General features: G+C 34.0%; 1 protein-coding gene across 4 annotated transcripts in view; it reads left to right on the top strand.

Annotated features, from left to right (window-relative positions):
- LOC111044788 (myocardin-related transcription factor A) overlaps window positions 1-15,224 on the top strand; it is a 178,984-nt gene that overhangs the window by 102,127 nt on the left and 61,633 nt on the right. The window lies entirely within an intron of this gene.

Here is a 15,224-nt window from a genome sequence, read left to right as displayed (position 1 = left end):
AATTGAGCCTGTGAAGAATTTCTTCATCAATAATATTATTGTTCTCTAGTGTTGTCAATAATGGTTCATTGTGGATTCTTCCTCATATTCTTCCATGAAGTAGACTCACTGATGCACTTTTTGTTTAGTGATCAAAAGCAGCATGTTTTTAGCCAATCATTTCCTACTCTTATAGTAGGTATTTCCATTTTACGTATTTCAATACGCTCTTTATGTCATGATAAATACTCACATTTTTTTAAAACTCGTTTTAAATTGTCTTTCAGAGCATCAAAAAGAAATGACATTCTTCTTGACGAAGAATTTTGGAGACTAAACTGAAAAAAACACACAAACTCCAACACAATCAATGCATTCCATCAACGTATATATTGATTTTTAATAATTAGTGGTTTTTAGCCAACCGTTTCCTACTGTTATTGTACTCTAAGGCCCGCCGCAAAGTAGACCCACGCTTATCCACGAAAAGCAACCCACGCTGTGGGATGTTTTGTAAACCATTGCTAGGCTTCTCCAGACATCTGTGTAATGATAATAATACATGCAATGAATAATCCACTTGTCAGCTGATTGATTATGAATAATTATACAGCAATGGTTTACAAAACATCCCACGGGGTGGGTTGCTTTTCGTGGATTAGAGTGGGTCTACTTTGCGGCGGGCCTAAGGGCCGGTTTCCGAGCTCGGGATTTGGCCAAGTCCTAGACTTAGAACAGCTGAAGTCAGAAAATTAGCTTTCCAAAACGGGGCGTAGTCGCAGTTTTTATAACAGTAGTCGCAGACTTTATTTTCTCATTTCTATAATTTGAAGCGCTTTTCCTTGACGAAATTTAAACATTTCTAAATAACTCAAAATAGCTGAAACTTTACTCTATTTTCTCTTTATTTTATTTTTTGTTTAATTTTCTAGTTTTTTGAAATTCAATTCAAACGTGACTATGACAATGACTGCGACTACGCCCCATTTTAGCCAAATGCCGAGCTCGGAAACCGACCCTTAGTGATATACGTTGTTTATGTTATGATACGTAATGAATGAGTGATACTTTAACAACATATAAATGACATTTCTCTTCATCCAAATCAAATAACATTTTTCTCTATTAAGAATTTTGGAAACCTTAATTGTGAGACTCTAAACCAGAAAAAATATTGTAATTCTAATGCAATCAATGCATTCGTTCAAGGAAATTATTGATACTCATTTATTACTGGTCTTGGTGTTGTTAGCGATTTATCAGTAGGTTATCAATATATTTATCCTGTATTGTTGATTGCCATCTGTCTCTTTTATAATGGATTAATTGGCGATTAACAAATTCATTCAACCCGTTTTGAAGATTCAATAATGAAGTGATTGTATTCTATAGAACAGGCAGGCGAATTCCATGTGCTATCACTTGCAAGGTCCATGATACGCTGTTGACTGTTGAGAGCGTTGCATTACACAAGTCGTGTTTAGCTTGCTGTCCTTGCGCTTGAAACTCATAACCTCATTTCGCGGCTCCAACTTTCTTACTTAGCGTTACGTATAGTTCCCAGTAAATTGTTTCCATTAACAATGTGCCTGTATCAAACTGCACCAATCATGTGTCTTTGATACCTTGCCATTAAATTGTATCAGAACTCACTTTGATGTAACTACAAGTAACACCCTTTCAACTTGTACTGTAACTCCATTAAATTTTAATGCTACTCTATGCATTATTCAATTATTATGCAGCCTCCATTCAATTGATTTAGGCTAATATTGTTTGTATTCAGACTCGTATTAGTACTATTCACATTCATATAATTTCTATTCAACTATCACTCAACTCTGATCGACCCACTCCAGTTTTCTATACCTTACTATCAAATTGAAATTGGATAAAATTAACATTACAATAGAAAAAAGATACTATTAACATAGTAAACTTCTCTGATATTACTACTCACTGTGGTATACGTCTCAACTGAGAACAGTAGCCTAATGATTTGTAAAATTAGAAAAGATTCTCCATTTCTTATCACTATTATTACGTGGATGAATAATATGTAGACTGTTATTGAATTGGTAAAGAGAGAGTATCAAGTTTTTAATCGTTCGTTTTTCATTGAAGATGATAAACTCAGACATGTTAATGTATGATAATTGTCGAAATACGTATTTCATATTCAAGTAATCACCATATTCCATTAACCAATTTTGTCCAATTAAAAAACGCAATCCCGCATTATTTACAACTCTAAAAAGTCGTTGACATGATTTTATTGATAGAAAATCTTCCTTTTGAGATGTAATGGATATTCCAGTATTTACACTGTGAATTCAAGGAACATGATATCTCATTGTAATTAATTGAATTGATTACTTCACACCTACAATTGTTGTAAAAGGATCTGGATTATAATACAATGCATCAAGTGATCATTTCTGTTTACTCAGTATTTCTACTGTTTACTCTGAACAATTACTAGTAATTCAAGTGGTTCCGTTTTGATCTATCTTATTAATTGTTAGATCTTGGGAAATGTTTATTGTCTGATTACTATTGAACTCATTTAAAACTATTTAGTATGACCTCTCCCATAGAAAACCTATCATGTAAAAGGGGTAGAGATTCATTGTTTGTCAATAGCAATAGCAATGGTAATAGATGTGCATTGTATAATGTATAGAGTGATTAGAACCAGCAAGGAAATTTTTTAATTCAATTCAAAGTCCAATTTTTCAAGTGCGCATGAAATTTGTGGAAAACGAGATCAAAACTTGAAGGCAAAAATTTAAAACTCAGAACTCGTACGTTTTTCAACAGCAACTTTCTTCCACCGTTGAGTTTATGTTCTCTGCCCAAATGAATTGTTTCAAATTTATTCGGAAAATAAAGGTGACCTTCTATAAAATTGATCCACTTTTGTTTTTCCCATATTCCATCAATAATATTGATTAATATTGGCAGGGAAAAGTTATAACTCATTTGTAATACACAATATAATTATAATTAATTGATTGTAGCATAGAGAAAACATGGATCTCTATTATTCTTATTCTATGAATATTGTAATGAGTAGTTTCATATAGTAGTCGTGAGACTACTCTACACACGCTCGTACTTATTCATTTTGAAATAACAGCATTCATTATTTTTAAATAATATGCAACGATTGTTGACATTTCCAGGTGAAACCTTCTTTTCACACCTGTTGTAAGATTCGTTTTAAACTGTCAGCATTCCTTACAAGAATACCGTCATGCTTCCCATGCATCCAATGCTGACAGTTTCAGGAGAATCATTTTCTTCATTCTAATTGTAAGATTCACATTTAACTGTCAGCATTCGTTATAAGAATAGCATCAACGCTTCCTGTTCAACTAATGCTGACAATTTATAGTGAATCCTTCTCTTCACTACTCTAGTAAGATTCACATTAAACTGTCAGTTTTGTTGATAAGATTGTATTAACGCTGCCCATCCCAACCAATGCTGACAATACAAGGTGAATCATACAGTGAGATTTACTGTCAGCATTTCTGTTGAAAATTATCAACCCTTCGCATGCAACAAATGCTGCCAGTTTTAAGTGAATTTGACTGCAGCAATAGTCCTGTTGTAGGAAACAAGATCGGTGGCGTTGCGTTTTCGCGACCATATGGCCGATTGTGACGTCACCACCGATCACATCTGTTCGTCGCACGCACGCGCCGTCACCCACACACACACACAATACACTACAACACTCTGAACGTGACCTGTCCAAAATCACCCAATTCAACTTGGCTATTAGGAATTTCTTGTTGTTCCTATTTATTGTTTGATTAAAATTTGTCCTTCAAATATATCGGGTCTATCGATTCCAGTAGATGGTTGACATTAGAATAAACTAATTATAATACTTATTAGTTGTAGGGTTATGGATATAGATAGATAATAGTGATAAGAGTAGATAGATAATAGTTGCTCTTGTAACTTGCTAATATTCTTGTGAAAAAATAGGTATTTTTTCCTTGATTAGTTTGGAATAGAACAAAAAATGTTTATATTGTATTCTTCTCGTTCGTTTTAATATATACAAACTTCTATCACTTGAGATTCAGTCTCCAGTCTTATTGGTCAGTTGGCGTAGCGTATTGGAGCCCCATTCCCTGTTTCCTATTTCTCATTGAACATTGGTTTCATTTTCATTTTGTCTGGTATTTATTGAATCATCTCTGACCTCTTTTATGAACTCAAATAACATTGATTTATGTGAGTATCACCAGCATAAGAAACTTGATTGATTACAATATCACAAATTAAAAAATCTTGTTCAAATAGGTGTAAGTTTAATGATTTATTTTTCTCAAGTAGCAAAATCGAGCTGTAAGATCTAACAAAATCATTCAAACCAAAAAGAATGATACATTCTTGAATAAATATTGAGGGAATTATTAATTTGTACAGATAAATACGAAAGTAGGTACTTATACTGGTTCAACAACTTTAACAATATTGTCTCAAGGCAATGTTGTCTGTAATTGTCACGACGTTGATAACATTAAACATAAATTGATAACATAGAAAAACTGGAATATTAAACACGTTTCTACTAGCTATTGAAATTATTATTGAGAATAATAATGTCTAATAATACTATTGATAACTATAATGACATTGTGAAACTAGAGTATTGGGCAAGTTCATGGCTTGAAGGAAAATAATTGAGTCATCACCAATAAATTTATCCTATGCATAATGTTCAAGAATACTAGAATATCATTAAACTTGTGCGTTAATCATTCCTCATAACCGTTTCTTGAACTACGTTGACAGTTGTAGGCTATGGCCGTTTTAATAAATTATAATTTTGATAGAGAAATAAACGTCAGTAAACTTTAACCTGCCGTTACCTGCGACCTTCTGCAGTTGGATAATTTACAATGCAAGTAGAGAAAGCTCCACTGCAGTCTCAAGTAGTTCAAACGATAACTCCATGTAAATCTTGAATGGTGTTAATGTGATAGAACATGTAAGCCTATCAAATAGACTTAGGCATTTAGGTTATTGTACTATTCAAGGGATAGTTAGTTATTTCTTCATGTTGTGAGTTCATTTGCATTTTCATTGCTTTTTGGAAACTGACAATGTTTTCAAGAGATATAAGATATTATCACCATTTATCAAATATTTTCAATTACGTACTTTGGAGGAGAATGTTGTGAAATTTGCTAGGCTGAATTCCTCCCTTTCTATTCATGTTTTATTCTTTACCCAAGTCAACAAACCCAATAATATAATAATGGGATATACTGTATTGTATTGTAATTGTAATACAGGCTCTTGCATCTTAGTGAAGCTCACTAAAAGGACTTTGAATATTATTGCCCAGTCTCTAAGATAACCTTAGTTCCAGAGAAGATATTTCAAAATGTTTTAGGATAAAGGTTAGCACGCTTGATGTCTTCTAGCTTGTTGAACCTTGAAATAAGTTTTTGTTGAAGATCATCACGTTTGTAATTTTGTATACTCTTTTTGAATTTGAAAAAAAATATATTCAATTACTGTACATTGACTTTGCATTAAAAAGCTTCTATTGCATCTGTTCTTATAGGATCCTGGTTTGATCCAAATACAGATGAGCATTCTCAAAACAGGAACGAGAATCTTTTTCTAAAACCTTCTCCAGTACTCGACTATCGAATCTATTGACAGTCGACTATCAATTCTATCGATAACAGATATCGGACGTGAAACTTGACACAACATCTCAATAAATGTTTTTTGTTTGAGTCGGTGAGACTGCATTTGAAATAAGGAATTGAGTAAATCTTCATCACCAGTTCATAGATGTATAAGTGAATCGGCGACCTCAGGTGTCAACTCACCGATTGTTGTGTCGTGTGGTTGAAAATTGGGTCACTCACTTCTTTCATGCCTGGACAGCCAGTAATGCAAAAGTAATTTTGATTATATTCTCGAAGGTCACTCGTTGCTCGGTTCAGATTCGCATTACAACTTGAAGCGGTCTGTGTTTATCCTATCACAATTGGGGACTCTCTCCTTGTTACCACTCTATCTTGCCTCCCCTCTCTCAATCCTAATCGTGCTTGTTCTCCTCCTCACTTTCATTTTTACCTCATTTTTCCTCTTTCTCCCACTATCTTAATCTCTCTATATTCTTCCCCTCTCTTCTCGCATCTACCTTTCTCTCTTTTCATTTTCCATTCATTGGTTTGATTAACGACTCCTGGTGCTTCTGAATCTCCAATATGAATTGAATTTCCCTGTCATTACTCTTCCTTTCGCTCTCAGTCTCTAATTATGGTATCCATCCTCTCTTACATTCTTCCTCTTCTGTCTTTCGATTCTTATCAAACATCCATACCTCTCTTTCAATCCTCTCCTTCTCTTCCTTTTTTTAACAGATTCTTTCTCTCCCTTGAACGCTCTCCTTCTTTCTCATTTTCCCTCTCTATGGTGCTCTTCACCCCCTCTCGCACCTTTTTCTCCTATTTATTTTCTTTATAATCTTTTTGATTCTTATCTGGCAATTACTATTTCACTTATTTCTTTCTCTTAGATATCTTTCTCTACTTTTGAAATCTACTCCACTCACTCGCTCTCTTTTTCTCTAAACTTTGCTCCTTCATTAGCTTGATTCACCTCACTCTTTCTCTCTAAACTTTGCTCTCTCACTGGCTTGACTCACGAGTCTCAGTGTCTCGTGTATCTGCAACTTTCGCTGTCTGCATTCACCAAACTTGAAGGAGTACACCGGTTGCACTCTTTGGTATTATGATATTCACTTCAAACTTTCAGCATGAGTAGAATGTGAAGCATTGATCTTATCTACAAAGAATGCAGACAGTAAGTGATGAACTCAGCAAGTGTGTGTGTAAATCAGCGATTGGCTGATGTAGTGAGTCTCACTTGAAATTGGCAGCATTGCTTATGAACGATATCATAGTGTCTTCCATTCAACTATTGCTGACAGTGAAGAGTGAATCTCAGCACATGGTTGTGTGAGGGGGGGGGGCTCTGGGCTTGGCGCCAAGTTTCAGTGTTAATATGTTGGCTTGTGCAAGAGTCGCGGCGTCTAAATCCTAACCGCACCGTCCTGGTTCAATTGCCATCTTTCTCTATTAACTTCTCAATAATCGGTCATTCTCTCTCTTTCTCTCTCTTCTCTCTGCTCTTCTCTATCTGTCATTCGCTCTCATTCATGATTTACTCATCTATTCATACATTTATATACGGTACTCATTTATTGTTTGCGTTCGATAATGAGTCTAATGAGCTGAAACATGTCATGCAATGAAATATGAAAAGGCTACCTAGATGTTATTTCCATTAAATGAAAGATTTAGCCTTATATATAGCTTTATTAGATGAAGCCTTGTAGCTTTATTTATACTTTCAATGATATGTTATATTACAGTAGTTTGTAATATGTCGTGAATATTCTAAATTGGCAATAAATAAAATTAAATTGAATAGAGGTTCAATATCATGTACTCATTTATCTTATTTATTTTTATTTATTTATGTACTTATTTATACAGAAAAAGAAAAGTTTGTGGAAATCTAGACATAACCTCATTTGGACTTTTAATGCTACCTAAATTTGGGAGAGATATAGTACAAGGTATTCTTAGTTTTTCTCTCCCGATCTGTGCTTCATTGTAAAAAAGAATAAAATAAATAAAATAATAAATCTCTTATTTTTTACTGACGGTGATGCCTACTTGAGCCCTAGGCTCTAGGCGGATGATATGAGGGATGAATGGACCTACAGTTTAGGGGGGGTTCCGAACCAGCGGGAAGGGATTTTACAACTCATGAATCATATTCAGAGCGGTCACCCTTCCGACCGCTCCAACCAACTCCTCTGAATATGATTCATGAGTTGTAAAATCCCTTCCCGCTGGTTCGGAACCCCCCCTAAACTGTAGGTCCATTCATCCCTCATATCATCCGCCTAGAGCCTAGGGCTCAAGTAGGCATCACCGTCAGTAAAAAATAAGAGATTTATTATTTTATTTATTTTATTCTTTTTTACAATGAAGCACAGATCGGGAGAGAAAAACTAAGAATACCTTGTACTATATCTCTCCCAAATTTAGGTAGCATTAAAAGTCCAAATGAGGTTATGTCTAGATTTCCACAAACTTTTCTTTTTCTGTATAAATAAGTACATAAATAAATAAAAATGAATAAGATAAATGATTACATGATATTGAACCTCTATTCAATTTAATTTTATTTATTGCCAGTTTAGAATATTCACGACATATTGAATATTCACGAATGATCTCATTTTATTCAGAATCTTATGATCTGAAAAAAAGGCGAGAGCAATTTTTTTTGTCCGATTACTAGATTTGTCAGAAATAGCTGAAAACTGGAAAATGAGCCGAAAATACGAGGTTTTTGGGCAACTCTGTATCTAGCACAAGGAAATTTTGCATGAAGAAACTGGTTCTGAACTTCTCTTATGTACCCAAATAATATATTAAAAAATTAGAACTACAATATTATAAATTGCAAGCACACCCCCTTTTTTATGTCTAACTGGAAAATAAGCCGAAAATACGAGGTTTTTGGGCCACTCTGTATCTGAACTTCTTTTATGTACCCAAATAATATATTAGAAAATAAGAACTACTACAATTAAATTGCATGCACCAATGTATAATTATAATAGTGACTGGACTAGTAGGCGCATGATTCCAAGCGATAGCATACCAGCGCGACCACTCAGTCAAATCTCTTGTTCCATATTTCTCAATCTGTATTTTGTCTCTTCTCATTCCTTAATCTAAGAAATCTCTTCCTCTTTGTCTTCTTCATCTGCTGCTATCCATGTTCATTCATTTTTATTCATGTTCATTCTATATTTATGCTTGTTCTATATTTCCCCTCATTTCTTCACTTTTATGATAATCCTTGTACATAATTTGTATTTCTTCTGTTTTTAATCCAGTTAGGTCTACTAATAAATCAATCATTTTTCGTTTCAAATTGAATTATCATTGTTCCCATTCTGATAAAATCCAATCAAAATGCAGTTTAAATCAAAGTTCTATCGTTCAGACTGGTCCAATCAAGTATACAAATCTCTCAACCATTATAGTCTTCAATCAATTAACCATTTTCACTCTTTGATTTATTTTATTCACATTTTGATTACCAGCGAACAAAACTAGTTTAGTAAAACCAGCCAGCTATTGGTAGCTAATGTTGAACTTCTATAATATTCATTATCCAGTGTAAACAAACTGTGATTTAAATAAAATGCTTTACTGAAATACAGGAATTATGAAAAATAATATTTTTGAGGAAGTTATCGTCATCACAAATTAACATTTCCTAACAAATATGGCTAGCTACAAGTCAAGATGACTGGAGAATCCTTAAAGCCAAAATGACGGGAGAATCCATTGCAATAGAAAATAAAAATCACTTTTGTTTACATTAGGGAACCAGTTGTGATTAGGGGCGTTCCGATACCGCCATTCTTTCGATACTTGGTATCGAATCGGTATCGAAAGGAGGATATCGATATTAGTAAAGTATCGAAAGAAAAGTATCGATACCACGAGTATCGAAAGAAAAGTATCGATACCGTTACCACTTACCACAAGCATCGAGTGAGCATTAAGTATCGGAATTACCAACTAAAATACTTATCCACTAACTGCAATCTATCAAGTATAGTCTCAATAGTCTGTCGAAACAAAGAAGACCCTCTGGCAAGATGGGAAAATGACTCCAGTTTGGTCAATAAGGGTATCAATACGTTTCTTTCGATACTCTACTAATATCGATACCCTCCTTTCGATACCAAGTATGGAAAGAATGGTGGTATCGGAACTGGAACGTCCCTAAAGATGGGTAAATGACTCAAGCTCGGTCAATATTGGTTCAAAAATTATCAATTTGATTTCAAATTGTAGGAATATTTGTTCAAGAATTATAAATGTGGTCTTAATAGTAGATCAAATTGATAATTTTTGAACCAACATTGACTGAGCTTGAGTCAGTTATGTACTGTTTGTTATTAGTGATGTCATAATGTCTGGTAACTGCTACACTGGGCTATAAGTCAGTACTATAATTTTCATCTATATTAATCCTTATAATCTTCTAAAATTTATATAAAAAATTATTTATGATTATGTCATTAATTGAAGTGAACTACTTTTTTACCGATTTCGCCATTCGATACCTTTTGATACTCCAACTTGCGTATCGATACCAGTAAAGTATCGAATCATTCGATACCGATACCGATACCACCGGTATCGAAAGCAAAGTATCGATACCAGTAAGTATCGAAAGTATCGGAACGTCCCTAGTTGTGATCCCCTACCATTTTGGAAAAGATTAGTGGTAGACCTATATGACGCTGGTAGTAAACTATACTTATTATTTACGTTCGGCACCAGCCAATAGGATTGCAGTAGATCTGAGTCATAAACCGGTATTTCAAACTCTCCAGTGTTCCAAGTCGAAGAATTTCATTTCTATCTTATGTGCAACTTGTCCTCACACTACCTTACACTATCAGATTCAGTCCAAACTGTCAGCATTGGTTGAATGAAAAGCATTGTCCTTAAATTATTAGGTATGCTGACATTTTAAAGTTGATACGCGTATAGATTGAGGCTGCTTACTTTGTATTGGATCTGTGACGAATGTCATCGATGTCTCAGTCACTAGTGACATTCACTGCATTCTGTCAGCATTTGTTAAATGCGTAGCATTTATGTTATTTTTCAATAATACTGACAGTCAAAGAAATTCTCACTGTGTCATAAATCCAGGAGTTGTTGCTGTTTCCTTTGTAAAACTCCGTTCACATTTTGATAACCAGCAATCAAAAAGGTTCAGTTTTACACCGATTGGTCGCCAACTTTAAAGCTCTGCAACCTTCCTTTTACGGTGTGAACAAACTTTAATTAGATGTTTACCGCTCTAAAAGTTCCATTTAGACTTGTTTTATCCAGATATTGTGTTTTGTATTTCTATTCTATTGCAAGTTTACAACGTATAAATGTTGCTGAAATCTGTTAGTTGTTTCGGTTCGCTTTGTTGTTGTATTTACATAATCTAGATGGCCTTTGCTTGTAATTTGTCTGAAAGATTTATCTGATCGATACCCGGCTACCTTTCATACCATCTGTTATTTTTTCGTATTCTTGTAATTTATGGCTTGTCAGCCACTTGTAAAAATGTCATTGGACTATTTTGAAATGCGTAATTGATATTACTTATTTTGCGATAAGTTCCATACTTTAGCAAGTATTTTAACCACTGTATAATAATACTGTAATAGTACTGTATCCGTAGTAAATAGTATAATACTAATAGTAATTATACAGTATAATATAATACTGTATAATGATTTTGAAGTGATTACTTCATGCTCGAATACTGTATCCATGTGAAATTCATGAAGTGGACAAGTATATGTTGGTGGATCAAGTATGCTTTATTAAAAAAATTATCATTTTAATAAATACTTTTCCATCTATTTCGTATTTCCATTTCTGTCTATGAGTTTATCTTATTCATAGTTATGGGGTTTCTCACACCTAGAAGAAAACTCGCTCCTACTTTTAGTGAAATAAGACATCAATTTTACAAACTATAATCATTACATATAATTATTTTTATTCAAATTTAGCACTATCGCAAGACTCGTTTAAATCTCGCCTCACAAGCCGGCCAGTTACAAAACAGTCCCAAAATTAATTACCTAGTGATAATCGATTTCACACAACCACAATAAGACTTCACACGTTGCTTTTCTCAACTTGTGTTGTGAATAAATATTTTCTGCTCGCTTAAAGACCCTTGAATCTTTTTTTTAATTATAACGCGTTAGTAGCCACGTGTTTAGCAGAGCGGGTTTTGTAGACCATGAATTGCCAACGGATTCAACTGGTATGTTGCCAATATTTGGCCAAAAATGCCACTTTCTTCTCAATGATCTGCTAGGAGTCTTCGTCTTCCATCTAAATCAATTAATATTGCTACGTAAATAATGTGATATAATTCTTCCAACTTTTAATTATATACTTTCTCATCTTAACACAAGTATCTTTGTTCACTAACCCGTTAACTTCCATCTTTACAATCATAATATGATTATTGGTATATGGATTACCATTGAGTACAATAATCTGACTAATCACAGTAGTAGTGAAATCACTAATATTATATTTATCCACTTCCGACGGTAACCGAAAATTTTACAGATAAAAACAGTAGAAAGACAAATACAAGCAAAAAAGTATACAATTTTTCAATATCAAAGAATATGAATAATACAAGCAAAAAATACATGAAAAACACAGTTAACAGGAGATATAGATCAAAAGTGAAAAAACCATGAAAGGGTAACAACAGAAGCAAAGAACAAGAAATTATTAATGAAATTTTGAACTTATCTTCTGAGCTTACCTTTATAATTTCAAACATTCTTCAAATGTGTCACTTATTTGATTTTTTTGGTATTGTTATTGATCACTTGTGAAAAACGTTTTTGACAAAATTGTATTTTTGCTCTTCAATTGGAACTCATTCCATCATTCAGAGTCTCATTTTGGCAATGTCCATTCACTAAGGAACTTATTAACAATTCTAGTAAATTCAAGATTCTACTATTGATAACAGGAACCAATGAGAATGATTCTAGTAGCTGGTTGATAGCAACTAAGTAGTTGCTTTATAGATTGATAAATCCCCGATCTGCTAGAGACGTTACAAAAGCCAATTACAAAATAGCTGCTCCAACAATAAGCGATTAGTTTCGTTGCTGATGGAAATGTATCAGAAACAAGTATCGCCGCTTGAAATTTGGCACAAACAATGTCATTTTGGCTGTAGAATTTCGGCGACTTTTTCCTGATTACTTAATCCTGAAGTGAAACGTGCTGTCTTAATTTGCGCTTTAACGACCTTAATGGGTCCGATTCAATGGCCGCCGTCCAAATAACGCATAACTGTAATGCACATTAGAAATTAAAAACAGAAGTAATCCTATAAATAAAAGGATGTTGCTGCTCGGATAACAGAAAAGTTGAATTTTCTGCCGCAAAGAGTCGGAGGTTTGAGCCTCTACGGTCCACTGGGAGCACAGATTTTCAGTTCCCTAAATACACGTATCGTAATTTCCGTAGGATGCTTTCAGTGTTGATGGATTGTCTTTCAATGTTCATCATTGAATTAGATTTGATGAGATTTTTTAAATGAATCGATATTATGATACAGCTATCTAGAAATTTAGTAAGAGTATAATTTCAAATTTGAGGGAAATCCAATAATAAATTAATCAATATTTTAGTAGAGTGTAATGATGCTGATAGATATAGATTGAAATTCTCTTCCCTTTTTTACTTTCCTTGCCCTATTACTACCATAGGTAAGGAAAGTATTGCTTTCCGAAAAAAATTAAGGTACCCCAATTTCTAAATTTCTATACGTTTCAAGGTCCCCTGAGTCCAAAAAACTGGTTTTTGGGTATTGGTCTGTATGTGTATGTGTGTGTGTATGAGTGTATGTGCGTCTGTGTACACGATATCTCATCTCCCAATCAACGGAATGACTTGAAATTTGGAACTTAAGGTCCTTACACTGTAAGGATCCGACACGAACAATTTCGATCAAATGCGATTCAAGATGGCGGCTAAAACGGCGAAAATGTTGGAAAAAACAGGGTTTTTTGCGATTTTCTCGAAAACGGCTCCAACGATTTTGATTAAAGTTATACCTAGAATAGTCATCGATAAGCTCTATCAACTGCCACAAGTCCCATATCTGTAGAAATTTCAGGAGCTCCGCCCCATCTATGCAAAGTTTGATTTTAGATTCCCAATTATCAGGCTTCAGATACAATTTAAACAAAAAAAATTAAGTGGGAAAGATTCAGCATGAAAATCTCTACAATTTATGTTCAGTAACATTTTTACCTAAAATTGAAAATAAGCTCAAAATGCGAGAAAATAAGATTATTCAATTGCAAACTGTTGGCAACTGTTGTTTCTATTAAATCATTCACTATGAAGAGATAGCAGACTTCGTGTGTCTGCAGCGCTATTGTTCTGTCACCAGCTGTTTCAGATCGTAGAATAGTAGATTTGATATGCGCGGGAACACTAACTTCAGTTGATCAATTTTCATAACGGCAAGGAAAGTTGTGTGAGTGCGCCACACCAGATTTTTTCTATTCTTCCCAATTGAGAACTAGCAGATCATAATATAAATCAACCAATCAATCTATCACTCAATCTTCTATTTTCTTCCAATCTCAACTTTATAAAAAAAAGAAGAAAGTTATGTTCAAAATTATGTCTATAGAGTCATTTACTTCTATATGAAGAATATCAGCTTGGAATTAATGATATATGTCATTCCATGATTATACTGTAGTTAGTCCCTAATATTATTTTATTGAATCAATAATACACTTGGTAATAATGCATTTTATAATTATTCTATAGATTTGCACCAATTAATATGCGCTTGTAGCTTTCACTATAGAGCTGCTATGAAATTATAATAGCAAAAAATTTTTTGTATTAGTCTAATTGTGGGTAATTTGTTTGTAGATGAAAATATTCTGTCAATAACCCTAGCTACGAACCAAGCTCACACTTTCCTCTCCACCAAATCTCTCAAAAGTGAGAACTTCTACACAAATCTCGACGATGAGTTGGAATCTGAACTATTTGGCCAGCAATTTAGCTCTACAACTCATGCTGCTGAATAGCAAATTTGAACCGGGAAACACGATCGTAAACCAAGTGTGAGTGTGTTTGTCCCGTGCAAACTCACACTACTGTATCATCCACCGACCACCGATTGTGTTCACGTTGATATCTGCTTTCATTCATCGCGACACTAAAAACGTCTCTATTGAAACTGTGCATGTCTGCCCTGCCTGTACTGTTTTTATACTTCCAGATTTGAAAAAAGCTGTCGCCCCCTAAATTATGGACAGCTTTAACCAGGCAGCAAGCTGCTTATTCCGTCTGATTTTATTGCATCATTTTATTCGGTACATAAATTGTCACCAGAAGCTGTAAAACAGTCTGCAAATAGCGGCCGCGGATAATAACAATTCCTGGTAAAAAGAAAATCGTATAAAATGAAAGCAGACCAAAGTATAAATTTTAAAGAGCTACTTGAAAGAATCGGGTCAGCAATATCGGGATAGATTGATGGCTGTTTTCGAAAATCAAATTCAGATTCTGTGG

This window comes from Nilaparvata lugens, chromosome 5 (genome assembly GCF_014356525.2).
Source record: "Nilaparvata lugens isolate BPH chromosome 5, ASM1435652v1, whole genome shotgun sequence".
Taxonomy (NCBI): domain Eukaryota; kingdom Metazoa; phylum Arthropoda; class Insecta; order Hemiptera; family Delphacidae; genus Nilaparvata; species Nilaparvata lugens.
Note: the sequence above shows the minus strand (reverse complement) of the source record. Positions and strands in the feature narration are given on the sequence as shown.